Source organism: Cardiocondyla obscurior, linkage group LG09, assembly GCF_019399895.1.
Source record: "Cardiocondyla obscurior isolate alpha-2009 linkage group LG09, Cobs3.1, whole genome shotgun sequence".
Lineage (NCBI taxonomy): Eukaryota > Metazoa > Arthropoda > Insecta > Hymenoptera > Formicidae > Cardiocondyla > Cardiocondyla obscurior.
The window spans coordinates 2,779,461-2,793,621 of NC_091872.1; positions in this window are offsets into that span (position 1 = coordinate 2,779,461).

Sequence of the window (14,161 nt, forward strand, 5' to 3'; positions counted from 1 at the left end):
TTTCTTTCGTAAGCGATTATCCCGTCACGATCGCAAATAGCGACTCGAGAAGAGATACAGCACCGGCAATTCTCTCTCTCTCTCTCTCTTTCGCGCTTTTTTTTAAATTTATTTTTTTCTGAAGGCATGATCTCCCTGATAAAAGACCTTAGTCTTATAGGAAGTCGAAGAGGTTGTCCGACAGGGCGAAAGGCGGTAGATTACACGCGAAGAAAAAGATCGGCGTAGGGCCAGAGAGGAAAGGAAAGACGTGCCGCGGCCGACTCACGACTTTTAACTCTGCTTGAAACCATCTGGTAACGGAGATTCTCACCGGTGAGAGCTTTCGAATAAAAGTTAAGTAAAAGGGCCAACCTATAATTAACGAATTCGCGATATTGTCACGAAGTTTGCCACGTCAAATGATAAAAAGACACGTTTAATCAGTCCTGAGGACAAGAAAAGTTTCAAAATGTAGGGAACACTCGTTCAAACGATAGACTAAAATTGGCCGCGGGATGCATCCGTCTCCTGCAACGAAACATGGAAATAAGCGCGCGGCAGTGACAAATTGTTCGTCGCCCGAGCGGCGAGATGAGGCAACCTTAATCAAAACAGATGCGCGCACAAGACGAATTTCAAAGATATCAAACAAGCGGAATGCATTTGCTTCGGGCTATAAGCAGAACATGTGTCACTGGAATAGACTAACAAAATATAATATTAAAAAAAAAGACACCTTCAAATTTACACGTGAATTTCCTAACATATTCTGCTTTTAATTAAAAATCACCTCCCTTTACCTCGCCTCGTTATTTATTCACCCTTATTTCGCCTTCGCTCGAACAGTTGACGATTTTCGTTAAATTTTTAGCGACGCGAGCTGCGACATAGTCGATCTTTTGCTTACGCGTAAATTGTCGAATGTATATCAAGATCTACGCCTTTGCCAACATGCGCCACGCACATACGTAGTTGCACAGCTCTCGTAGCCCATCTCTTACGAGTCACTTTCGAAGGTATATACGAGCAACCGGCGATGAATGGACCGGAACAGGTTCTGAATCTTATGCAATGATAAATGAGTGACCCCTACGGCATCAGGCTTCACCTGCACACCTGGGGACGGGAGAAAACCCGAACGCGGCTGGGCACACGCGGTATGTTCGCGTGGTCGTGCGTGATGTTATATCACTGAATGAATCACACCGGCGAGCGAAACGCACCATCTCGGCTCGTTCGAACCGCGCGATAATTATAAATCCGTAATTAATAATCAACACGTCACCGTAAACCGCACGCAAACATGCGTAAGTAATATTAACAGTAAAAAAAAAAGAAATATATATATATTTGCAGCAAATGCCTTAATTATTATTAATCATAAATAAATTAATAAAAAGACGTCTTCGAGTCAGTGAGTCAATAACTTTTTTTTTTTTTTTAATGCGTTATAATGTCAGCGTTATGGGGAATCGTGGCGTCACTCGTTACGGGTGAAGCAGCCGTAATTTTCAGGCCGGTAAATGGGACTCGCGAGGCCAAACTTCCTTCCGTTTCGAACGCCCGGCGGCGTAACGAACGATCCGTGATCGAGAGCTGTTCCGACCGGGTTAAACTTTCTTTCTCTCTTGGCTAAATCCACCCTGTACGGTTGGTCGCCTCGTCCTTCCTTTTTTTTTTTTTTTTTTTTGCCTGCCTTAATTACATGTTAATGTCAGGATTATCAGCGTAGTCAAGCGACACGAAGTGGGAAAGTTCGTGCGGCAGGTTAAGCGTTCCTGAAGTAGTTAAACATTTTTCTAATCGACCTTAATAGAGTTCTTGCCGATCCTTTTAACTGCCGCGACTCTCCGTGGAATCCGCTATATTCGCATAAGAAGGGAGGGTCTCATAATTGCCTCTTTATTTCTTCATTAGCCGACCGCGCGACCGAACTTATTATTCGCAAAAAGTCGCGAATGGGCAGTTCTTAACATTTATTAGAAACGCTCAGCGCCATTTAGAACATCATTTTGCATGTGCAAAGAGAATCGAGCTAATTTAATTTTTAATTTTTCTAAGCAGGTGTATTATTTTGTAATTGATTTTTCTTGCCTTGAAACAAGTGTTCTTTTACGTTTGTAACGTCGTCACTTATTGTACACACACATACGCACACATAAATATATGTATATATATGTACATGTGCTAGTGTAGATGAGACGTCACGAACAAAAAGCTCAGGGAAACCTTTAAAAGTAAATTACACCCTCGTTAAAGAAAATTTGAAACCAAAAGTAAAAGATCCAATGTATGAAAAGCTGATTAAATATACTTTGGAAACTTTATTCATAGAATAGTGACAAAAAAGCATATAATTTATAGCACTTTGTTGTAAAAGCAGTAATTACTGACAAACTAAAGTAATAAATTGCGCAGAACTAAAAGGAAAATAATGGATAAAAATTATAATAAAAGTAAAATAACGTGTACACAAGTTACGCAAAATTGGTAAGTTAAAAAAAAAAAAAAATACGTTTCTTTAATATCTTAAAAATACAAAGAATTAAAAAAACTGAAATACCTTGCAATTTCGAAAATAGAAAAAAAATATAAAAAAATAAAAAATCTTTGTTTAAAAATTCGAAATCTTAAATTTCTCCCACGAAACATGAATATTTTTTGAAACTGATTTTAAATCATCAGTTTATTTATTACACCGTTATATCCCGCATACTTTTTTTCTTTTCCTTGAGTGCACATCAATTGAAAATTAGCCAGGATAGGATAGGATCTCGTGTAACATGCCAGAAAGCGGACGGATAATGATGGGCATTGTAAGAGAGTAGCTCAAGATAGGTCTCGAAATATGCAAGCAAAGTGTTTCAAGCCAACATGTCTGTCTACAGACGCACACCGCTTCCCACGTTCCACGAGTGCCATGACTTGTTGACTCAGGTCAGCCTTAAGGTCTTTGAAATTATACGACGGCTGTTCCGTGGACAGTCCCCGCGACTATTCACGAAGTCGTAACCGGCGTACGACAGGAGATAAAGTCGGAAAGAAATCTTCGTCCGAGCAGTAACCCACGAAAACGACGCGGTTGAGATAAACAATCAACAAAGCGTGACGTGCCGGCACGTAACGCACGGATTTATATTCCGAAAAAAGTATACCGAAATCAAAACCGAGCGTACGCTTTACAAAGCGGCTAATTTCGAAACCAACTTTGTTTCTGGAACGGCGGTGCAGTGTGAGCTTTAATTGAATAAAGTTTATGCGACAATAATTGCGCGCCGAGTGTCGTTTTACGTCTCCGAATTGGTTGATCAATTTTTGCGTGAAACCCGCCATAATTTTTCGTACAGTCAGCCCTCAGCTGTAAAAATGAAAGCTCGCGCCGGCCTGCACCGAGCGTTTGTCTCGAGACGCGACGACGGATAACTTTATACTAGTTTTTCCGAGCCGATCCTCCGGGCATTATTACGTTTTCTCGGTACAGGTAATTAGGGTGGACGTCGTGCGCATACCGGGTTACCGCGACACGAGGAAATTACTCGAGTTTACGGCGAACGTATGCCGCGATCGACGACATTGCCAATACTTTAATTGCCGCGGAACTTTTGTAGAGAATCGCGCGTAAAGGCGCGTGGTGGAAAATCCACTGCGCGACTCAGCGCGCATCAATCTTTCGCGACAGACTCTTGAACGGTATTGAAGTCGACTTTTCTGTTACGAAAAAAAAAAAAAAGACACAGAGACATCGATCATTTTCGAGTTATTAGTATTTAGTACCGCAGTGAGTGAATTTTAGCGAATCAAGCTTCTTTTTTTCTAGACTTCTAGCTATTAAAAAAAAATTTGTACCCTTTTTTTATTAATTTTATCAATTAATATACATGTCTAAATTAATTTTTTTCTTTTTTGTTACAGTCAACGGCTGAATTCTATAACTCCGCTGAAGTTCATGCAGATTGGTGAGTCGCATAATTTTTTTTTTTTCGTTGTTCGTAATTGGGTTCACAAATTTAAACGTAACAAATTTTTTTTTTTTTATTTATTCTTCATACTAGCGTATGAAATTATATTGATACCCCGCAAGTGAAACGGAATGCTTTAAGACGTTGCTTAGTTACGTCATTGAAGCGAGAGCGAGATCGAAATCGCGATCGCGATCCATTTAAGCGACGGCGTTTCAAGAAACGAGATAAACTCCGGGAGGACACTAAACAAAAGCCGGATAACTGAATCACAGTGATTTTACTGAAAGTACGCCGGTGCGGATTCATCTGCCGTTGCGACCGTTGCGCGACCAGCGGCTATAAGTAATTTATCACGCAATCACGGCTGCGTGTCGCCGCCGTGATCGAAACGTTATTTATCTTAATGTTTTCCGTTATTTATGTATCCACGGCGTCGCGTCGCGTCGCGTCGCATCGGCGGTAATTACTGTTGCGCCGGATTAAACACAAGGGAAATTGTGAAACCTCTTTGATACGCTATACTATTTCCCACTTTGCACGCGCCATGTAAATACATCTCCGCGGTGAGATTGAACGCTTTAAGACAAATAAAATTATTTTCCGAGCCGCTTCTTTTTCGCTTCTGCTATAATCGGCAATCTTTCGATTTATCTAGCTATATAATATCTTAATATAAGACCAGAGTACTTATTAATATATCATTATATGAGATTAGGAGTGTTTTATATGTAGGCGCGTGTTTAATTAAAAAAAAAAAAAAAAAGATGAAGAAACTCTCGCGTCTTGTTTTCATTTATTATATATCAAATAACTTTACTCTTTAGCAGAGAACAAAAGTTATTTCTTCGCAATCCACGTACAATGCGGTTAGCTCTTTTCCCTCAATAATCACGCTAGCGCGATACATAATAGCTGATGACGTGAATCCATCTGTTCGCATTTCCGACCGGCAACTTCATCGACCGCGACAGCGATGTATCCACTTTGGCACTGTGAAATAGCGAGAGTAGGAGAGAGAGAGATAGAGAGAGAGAAATACGAACGGTATTAGAGCAGCTGTGTTTGGCCGCATATGCGACGTCCAATAAACCGAGGCCGGTTCTCATATCGAAGTGCCAGCACGGCAGCCGGGGAGTTACGCGAAACGCCGGCGGGGTGTAATTTAACAATGACAACGACAACTGCAGCGTCGTCTTTATTTTCAACTTTTCCCAGGGCTAGGCCGGAGAGAAAGAGAGAGAGAGAAAGACCAAGGAGATGCACTCGCCCATCGCCAATTCGAGTTATCTTATAGTCGGCATGTGACAAATGGCAACACGAGGTGTAGCGCGCTATGATCGATTATTGGCAGTCGCTAGTGCCGGATCGAGCTCCGTTCACCATGCACTCGCGAATGGTCCCTTCGTCCACGCCGAGAGATTTATCATTCTCTAACTGATGATCGAAACGAGCTTGGCGCTTGGTAGTTCACATAGTTTTCCCCGAGTGATGGATCGCCGTTCTAAGATTGTGGCTTCCGTCATTGCTGCCTATTGGTACTTACAGCATCATATTTCTCGTTGCCCGGGTAATAGTGGCCGCTATTATCAACATCGCGCGATCGTTTCGGACTACTCGCTACTGCGATATCGGAAAAAGTTTGGTGATTCTCGCTAGGCCATACGTGTATACATATATGTATGGTATATTCATTTACAAGCTTTATTAGCACGGAAAAAGAAGTATTAGATACGATAAAAAAAAAAAATTCATCGATTCGCTATTAAATTTTAACAAATAACAATTTTATTTATTACTTTATTGTAAATTTTGTAATTTAGTCGCCGGCGTATTTATCTAAAAGAATAAATAAAAATTGTAACATTTATTTAGTAAAGAAAATAAAACGCGGTAAAGATTAACGCGCTGCATTCTACGTTATGCAGCCTGACGAACCATTTTCATCGGGATGGCAGACTGCAAGCGCTCGCAGCTAAGGATCGCTTATGATTCTCCTCCGTCATGGCCCAAGATGAGCCAGACGTTTTGGCACAGCTCAGTAATGGCATTGTATCAATACTATTTCACCTCTCCGAGAGAGACTCCTTACGCGAGATATCAAAGACCCGGTACGAGGTCACGTCGGCGGAAGGGCGCAGAATTTTCTAAAAGGGATGATATATAGACTCAGTCAAACCTGGACGTGTAAAATCCATTCGACATAAGACGAGTCGATGGAAGAAGAAGAATCACTTAGACGATCTGAGAATCGAGCGAGCGAGAAAGAAAGAGAGAGAGCAGAAGGCTTGGAGAACGTTGATCTTGGCCGCGACAGTAACAGGCGACATAACGCATTATAAGAATATAAAAAGCAAATGAAGGCAATTGGAAAAAAAAATTTTCCACGATGAAAGAAAATACGTTTTTCTCATATTTAATTGAAATCAACGCGAAAATCATAATGCTGTATAGAAGGTTGTATTCGATTGACCGCTTTTTTTTTTTTTTTCTTTTTGGCGGAAGGTCATCTCTTAAAGAGAAAGGGAACGAGTCCCGAGACCGCTAAAGTGACGTGATAATAGATGTAAGACAGGGAAAAAGCCGAACAAGGATGGAAATCCGGCCAGACGGCCACGACCGGATGAGAATCTAGGAAAATCCATCCACTCGCTAGCGATGCGATTAATCAAAGCCGCGTGACGAAAATGAACGCCGCGTAAATTCGAGCGTTTCGCTTTTTACTTTAAAAGTAAGTGAAGGACGTAATTAAATCGGGTGAAATACTCTTTAAGCATTTTAAATGCGTGCATATACATATATGTTTTAATACGGTAATGGAATGTAATTGGTTCAATGGAATCAACGGATTCAATTAAAATCTTTACAGAAATAATAATGAATGTACTTTACCTTTTAAAATAACATATATGATTAAAATTAAAAAATATATTATTAAATTATTATTACTTTTTTTTTTTTCTTTTTTAGATTTAATTGTAATTGTTTAGATTTCATTATCATTATTAAACGACGTAATTTTTAAACACGCCGTTGTATGCAGAAGTAAATTCCCTTATTTATTACTCTTTTAAACAGTATCGCATTTAACCGGATGAGAGAAATGCTGTTCATGATCGAGCGTGATTTGATGGAAACTGCGCTTCGCTCGTCGTGCATTAACCCTGGCCCTATCGTTACGCAAGAAACGATCTATAGATCTTTCGATCGAAAACAATAGCGCTTAAAATAGACTACTCTCACAACACATGGGAAGAAATATCGTCTGAGACTCACGATCTTCTCAAATAATTATACTTACACAGGAACGATATTAAATGTATAGGCTTAGATGTAAGGTTAGATGAAGATGAAAGCGTGCTGCATATATTTAATACGCCAAAGTATGTATTATGATACTATCGATAAAATATTGATGTTAATAGGTTAATAGCAACTATGACAAATTTTTTGCATTAATTACGGAATGCCGATCTTGAAAAGCTCATTTTCCAGACACAAATTTATTAAAAAAAAAAAAAAAAAAAAAAACGTATCGTTGATTTAAATTAAATCTTACAAACAAATCTTCATTTATCTCAAGTCTGATTTTGAACGTTCTGACTAAGAGCAAATGGGAAATCGTTACGACTTGCTAATGAATTGAAAACATGCTCTCAACATCATAGTGCTCACCTGGCTTGATCTCGCGGGGATAAGCCTGCGCCCACGATCCTTCTACGAGTAGCATCAGCAGCAGCAGCAGTGGCAACACGAGGACCACCGAGATCCTAACGATGAGCGCCAAGGTCATCCTCTTGGTCCCGGCGTACGGCCGTGCGTTCTCCGATGCCGTGGGGTCGGTCTCTCCGGGCACTGATTGTCGCCGTGGCGAGCTGGCCTACGGCGCCGAGGAAGAATCGAAGGAATCGATAAATCAGAATTCCGATAGCGGGCCGCGAGCGACGAGTGGCGGCCTTCCAGATCCCAGGAGGTCAGGCGCTGGTTGCACCGCGACGTTTTGCCCGCGACCTTCGACGTCAGGCCAGGCCAGGCCAGGCCAGGCGAGGCCAGGCCGGACGAGATTTGAAATGTATGTCTACCGAGTACTCACGGCCGCGAATGTCTGCGGCGAGCAAGGCGGGCGAGTAAGTCAGGATCGAGTGAGTGAGGATGGACTGACAGACGTGCGGGCGTACGCACAAGTCAATGAAGTGAGTGGTACTTATCCGTAGGAGCCCTCACCTTACCCAACTCGGACCACCTCGCCTCGTCTCCCTCACCTCCCTCGGCACACCACATTTCTCGCACGCACGCCTCTCTTTTACCTCTCGCCTGGGCTCTCTTTACCATCGTCTTCCTCCTCTTCTTCCGCACTATTTTCTTCCTCGTCTTCCTCGTACTACCCAACTCGTCTTCTCTCTCTTCCCCCCCCCTCCCCCGCTTCCTTTTCCTTCACCTCGTTCTTTTTCTTTTTCTTTATCTTAATTTTTTTTCCCTCCCGCATCTCTTATTCCTCGTCTCGTTTACTTCCCTCTTCATTTTTTTTCTTTTTTTTGTATTACATTTAGCTTGCAGCATTGACTGTTAATTGGCATTTATAACAGAATTAGTTTTTAACAACAAAATTGTTTGTACTTGAACAAAGCCCTTTGTCTACATATATTTTATATATATTTCTTTTTATGTAGATTATTTTTATTTTTACGTGGAAAAAAAAATTAATTAAAATTTGTAAAGAGTCCGCGTATAAATTGTTATATAAAAAAGAATCCATTTGCTTTCTCACAATTTTATTAAATTACTCTATAGTATTGTTTAGCGTGAAAAACATATATTGTAATTATTCATTGTGTAATCAAGTTGTTAATTAATTCCCTTACTTTAGTACAATCTCCTTTGCACCATGCAGATTGCACCACTACCAGCATGAAGTTTCCGTAAAAGTGCAATAGAAAGATATCAAATCTGGAAAGCTTTTGCACGGTGTCGCATTAACGCTACTTTTATCACGATTGAAGAATTTTACAAGTAATTAACAAACTTCCTTTGAACGTCGGAGAGCGGAATCTTACGTAGTACAGTATTTCGTTACTCACGTTTAAAAATAATTAAATTTATAAATGTCAAAATCATGCACATCTTACATACTAGACAAAGAAAATAATTTTATTTTATCTTACACCGCATATAAAATAATACGTTTGAAATTAATTAAATAAAACATAGATATTTTTCTTTCTTATGAACAGTAATTATATATAAAATGTATTAACGCATTAAGAAAAACAAAAAAAGAAACAAATATGATACATAAATATACAGATTTCTATAAGAATCGATTTAAAACTAATTTTTAGGGAAAATATTTCCTCTTAGAAGGAATTGGTTAATTGCAGTTCGAAGAAATTCAAAGAAGGCAGACACGCGTGAATATTTTTGACACTCTCGTACGGTATTATTTCTCACATTGGCCTTTTGTTCCGGCTCCTTCGTTTACCTCCGTCGTGCTGTTTTTTTAGCGTTCACCACGCTATATTCCCACACATTTAAACTTCTCGCCACCTACATTTATCCGGTGTCTTTTTTTTCTCTCTTTTTCTCTCTCTCTTTCTCGCGCGTAGAATAGCGCCGGCAATCCTTCGCGTGCAAACATCTTCAAGATCTCAAGTCCATTCCTACCGCGGTGTTCCGCTCTCGCGTCCAAAGGCATGCACGTGCGGGCGATACGCAATAATTTTACTCCGGGGTTACTTAAATAAATAGCTTCATTACTCTCTCGAACGAAAACAACCTCGAGTCATTTCATCCCCTCGCGATCTCCGCCACCCTCCCCCTCCCCCCCTCGCTCTTGTGCTCCGTCGCGCGCGGCATCGCGTAGCCGATTTTCCTCCGCGGACTTATTGAAATTTCACTGCAAAGGTAGGAGGAAACTCCTCTCCTCTCCTCCCTCTGCTTCCTTCCGCGCTCCTTCGCTTTGTCTTTTCGCGACGCGAACGCAAACCCAAGATGCAGCCTTCATCACTTATTTCCCGGGCTTCTTCCCGTTCCTCCGCGCAGTGGGCGCAAAGCATCGCCTGCTGTTTCCCCTACACAAGAATCCCAGACTCATTTCCCACTACTTAATTTGTATAAGCATTCCTTCTTCTCTCGCTGAACATGACGCGATATTTCTTCCTTGCAATTGTGCCATTGTAGCAATTAAAACTATTAGGATTGTGTACGGACGCAAAGCGTCTTGTTCCTGCGCAAGAATAACAGAAATGAAATAATTGAAGTCGTTAAGTAGAACAATATAATAATATTCCAATAAAAATAAATGAAACAAATTAAAAAAAAAAAAAAAAAAATTAATGATAGATTATTAATATATTACATTTAATAACGTTAGCGCGTATTACATATTACTTATAAGATGAGTGAAAAAACGATGGGGCTAAAGAGAGAGGGCAGCGAGAAAAGCGAAGGTGTAAAACGCGGACGTAAAGCATTCGTTTCGTCTAGTGTGTACAGGCCGTGAAAATTTTATCCCCTGAAAATTTCTCTGTAGCAAATGTCGCGATATTTCCTACAGGTTTTGGCTTTTGCTCAACTATAAGTATATTCGACTTTTCCCTTTTGGTTCTAGTGCGACAAACTACATTGCGTTGTAAAGGCCGCACTGTCAGCCGTAAAACCTTTCGCGAGGCATTCGCGAAATATTGATTCTCGTTGAAAGCAGTTTGGACGCAGCTGAGACCATCGCGGCGCGGATATACTCTTTCGACGAACGGCGGGTACGCATTTTCACAAATTTTCGATAATGGACGGCACAATGCGCCGAAATGCCGCGCTGCTGCTGCCTTTTCCTCGCCGCTCCGGCAAAAGCTATTGTGCGAATATTGTGAATAAAATGCATTAACTAGAATTAGGTTCTGTGTGGCTTTTCGGTTATTCGATGGACCAAAACAGATCACTACCAACCGAATGTACCGGGAGAAACCGAGGCAACTGGTGGTTGACGGTCGAAGACAGTAATAAACCGAAATGAAATTAGCATATCGTTAGTCTTTTATCTCGCAGTTCGAGTAATGTACTTTTAAAAAAATATATGGCTAATTAAATAAGCGTTTATTTCAAACGATCCGTCATATCTCAAAAAGGCATTGCAGTAAATGTATTTGCTTTACAGGAAAAAAAACAAATTTTTTAATAAAAAAAAAATGTATCAAAGAATGATTACTTTCGCAGAAGGGCAAATATTACGCGAAATACGAACAAATGTAACGCGGATACTCGCCCGCACGCGGGATGACCAATGAGAAAGGTTGGTCCACGGCTCAAGAGAAAAGCATGCTGTGGACAAGTCTATCCATCTTGCTCGACAAATCTGGGGAAGTGGGGTCTCAAGCGCACGAGACCTCTCATGGGGGCTTAATAGCAGAAAAAAAAAGAAAGAAAGAAAGAAAGAAAAAAAAAAGATACGGATTCACCTGTAGACCTGAGAGTCGCGAGATGTTGAGCGAGCTGCTAGCGCGATCAACAGCAAACAATCTTCTCGAAACCAAAGAGTCTTGTATCGGAAATAAAATGTCCCGCTACCGATCTTCCTTGCTTTTTTAGACAGCAACTGATGTAGACAAGGCAAACATTATCGATACATTTATACGTCGCGCATTATGTTTAATTTAATTTATACGTATTACGATATTAACATTTTTTTTTTTAATAATTTCTACGTTTGTACATGTGTGATAAGCGTTAAATGATATACATTTTTTTTTCTTTTTTATATGTTTGCGATAAGTCGATACAAACTCGGCTCGACATTTTTGAAAACTTCTATTTGGGATAAATAAATATCGTTAAACGTGTTCACACTCTTTCATGTCGAATTACCGTTGTATGGACTCATAAAATTAATTGTGATGTCGGGATGAGAGAGTGACGAGATCATTACATCGTAGATCATCCATTTATGGACGCGCAGCCATCTGGTCGCTCAAGTTCGTATGAAGATAAAGCCGTTTTAAGCGAAAGCCGACCTCCCGTGAGTATCGAGTATTTTCTAATGAGATAAAGGTTCGTCAGGCTTTGATCGAGACTACTCTCTTTCCCGTCGTGTTCTTTTCAACGTCTCTGGTCTTTCTCACTTCTTCAGTGTCTTCCTAGTCTTTCTTAATAAATTTCTTTCCTTTCTTGAATAAATTAAAAATTTTATATTTAATATTCGTTAAATGTTACAGATTGATCAATAATTGGCAAGTTTCCCGCGTTGAAAAAAATCTTTCTTTCTTCTTTTTCTTTTAACAACTAACAAACATTTATTATTTAAACGCAAATTTTCTGGTAATTGGTTTCGTTCGATGTTCCGGATCGTTGTTTTCGGAATGTCAAAGATACGAATAACTTTCGCAATCTCGTCGTCTCCTGCCAAAGTAGGTGTTCATTGATCCATGCACGCGGCAGCGAACGAGAATTCATTGACTCGATGAAGAACTTGAGGGAGAGAGAACCGTGCTTTAACAATCGTAGATTTCCGATTCACGATTGGAAGCTTCCCACGCTTCTTACGATAGTTGGAATTGACTTGATAATTTTATGCGCTTTTAAGCAGTAAGTCCGCGTCATGCTCTACCTACATCAACGTATGAAGAACACGAAGTATAGATAATGACTTGTTGGCGAGTCGAAATTGATAGAAGGCTGTAGGCAGCGTCTATCTCGGATACCGCGAGCTTGCAGAGCACGTACTTGCGAGTGCATTAATTTCTCTGAATTCACCAGCGCCAGGAAACGATTTCTTTCGCGAAGTATGCGGCATCGGGTAACAGGTGGAGAGGCACGGGGAACTTCATCGTTGGTGATCATCGCCGACGACGACGCGGCAGGCGGTCGGCTTCTTTCTTCGAGGGCGACTCAAGATCCATGTTTCATGAGCTACCTCGTGTGTGTCGGAAAGGGTTAAGGTCATTGCGGGTGTCGTAAAAGCCGCGATCATCACGATCTATACGTCTGCCAGAACATCTCTTTCCGCGGCAGATAGTGACTGAAAATCTCGTGAATTTCTTGAAGACGCGAGTTTTCAAGATCTGCAAACGGCTCATTGTTTTATAATTATAAAAAAAAAATATATATATATATATAAATTTTAACGTGAATTTTTCTAAACTAATCCTTAGTGTTTCTTATTGACGTTATGTCATACATATTCATAATTATAAAAAGATACAAATTTTTTTTTTAACTACACATTTTCGAGGAATTATAATTCGTTAAAAGTATATAGTTTCTTCTAGTTAATATAAAATATCGTTAGATGAGTGTTTAGGCTACAATATACACGCGATACGAATGTGTAATAATAGCGAAGCGTAATAGCGAAGTGCAGTATGTCTAAATTACATACCTCTAATATCTACCTGGCCCCATTAAGCAAATTTATCATGACGAAATATGGCAAAGTTTAACAGTGCCAGGTGACGCTGCGGGATAGTAAAGATTAAGGATGTCGCACACCGGGGTGCACCGGCTCCATTCCAATGCGTGCACGTTCTCAAAGATGATCTTGAAAGGAATTTTAAATTAAAGGGAGGAAAAGAAGGTCAAGCACGCTTGCGAGCTTGTCTCTCGCCGGAAGAAAATCCCATTTGAGCTTTCGCGAATTGGGTCGCGGTTTGATGGCCTCGCTAAGATACATTTAATAAAACATTGCGAAGTAAGACGTAAACAAGCTACGAACATTGAACACTTTAAATCGCATAACTCCAAGCGGATTAACTATGCTAGGTAATGCTAAATAAGTACATGAGAATTCTCCGAGAAAATTTTCCTCGCGCGCAACGAGACTCGACAGTACCTTTTAATGCAGACCAGGTCCCATAAAACATGCCTTAAAATTAATTGAGATTGAGTTTTCGCGTATTTTTAGAGACGAAGCTGGTAGCAAAATTTCTGACTAATACCATTTGCATTTTACCATGCATTAACGTTTTTCTGAAAATAAAATAAAAATAAAAAAAAAAAAAAGAAGAGAAATACGCGTGGACAGCTCTTGATAATCCAAGAGCATGCCGACATAAACTAACGGTTCTTCTCGCTATTACAACTCGCGAAATTTAGGTGAATGTGAATATCCGAAAATTCGAATTCTCACTATGAATACAAATGTCCGATGGAGATCGTATTCGTAATATCCCTCCCGCGCTAAAGTAAAAATCGACGGAGGTTTAGTTCTTCTTCTTCTAAAAAAAAAAAAAAAA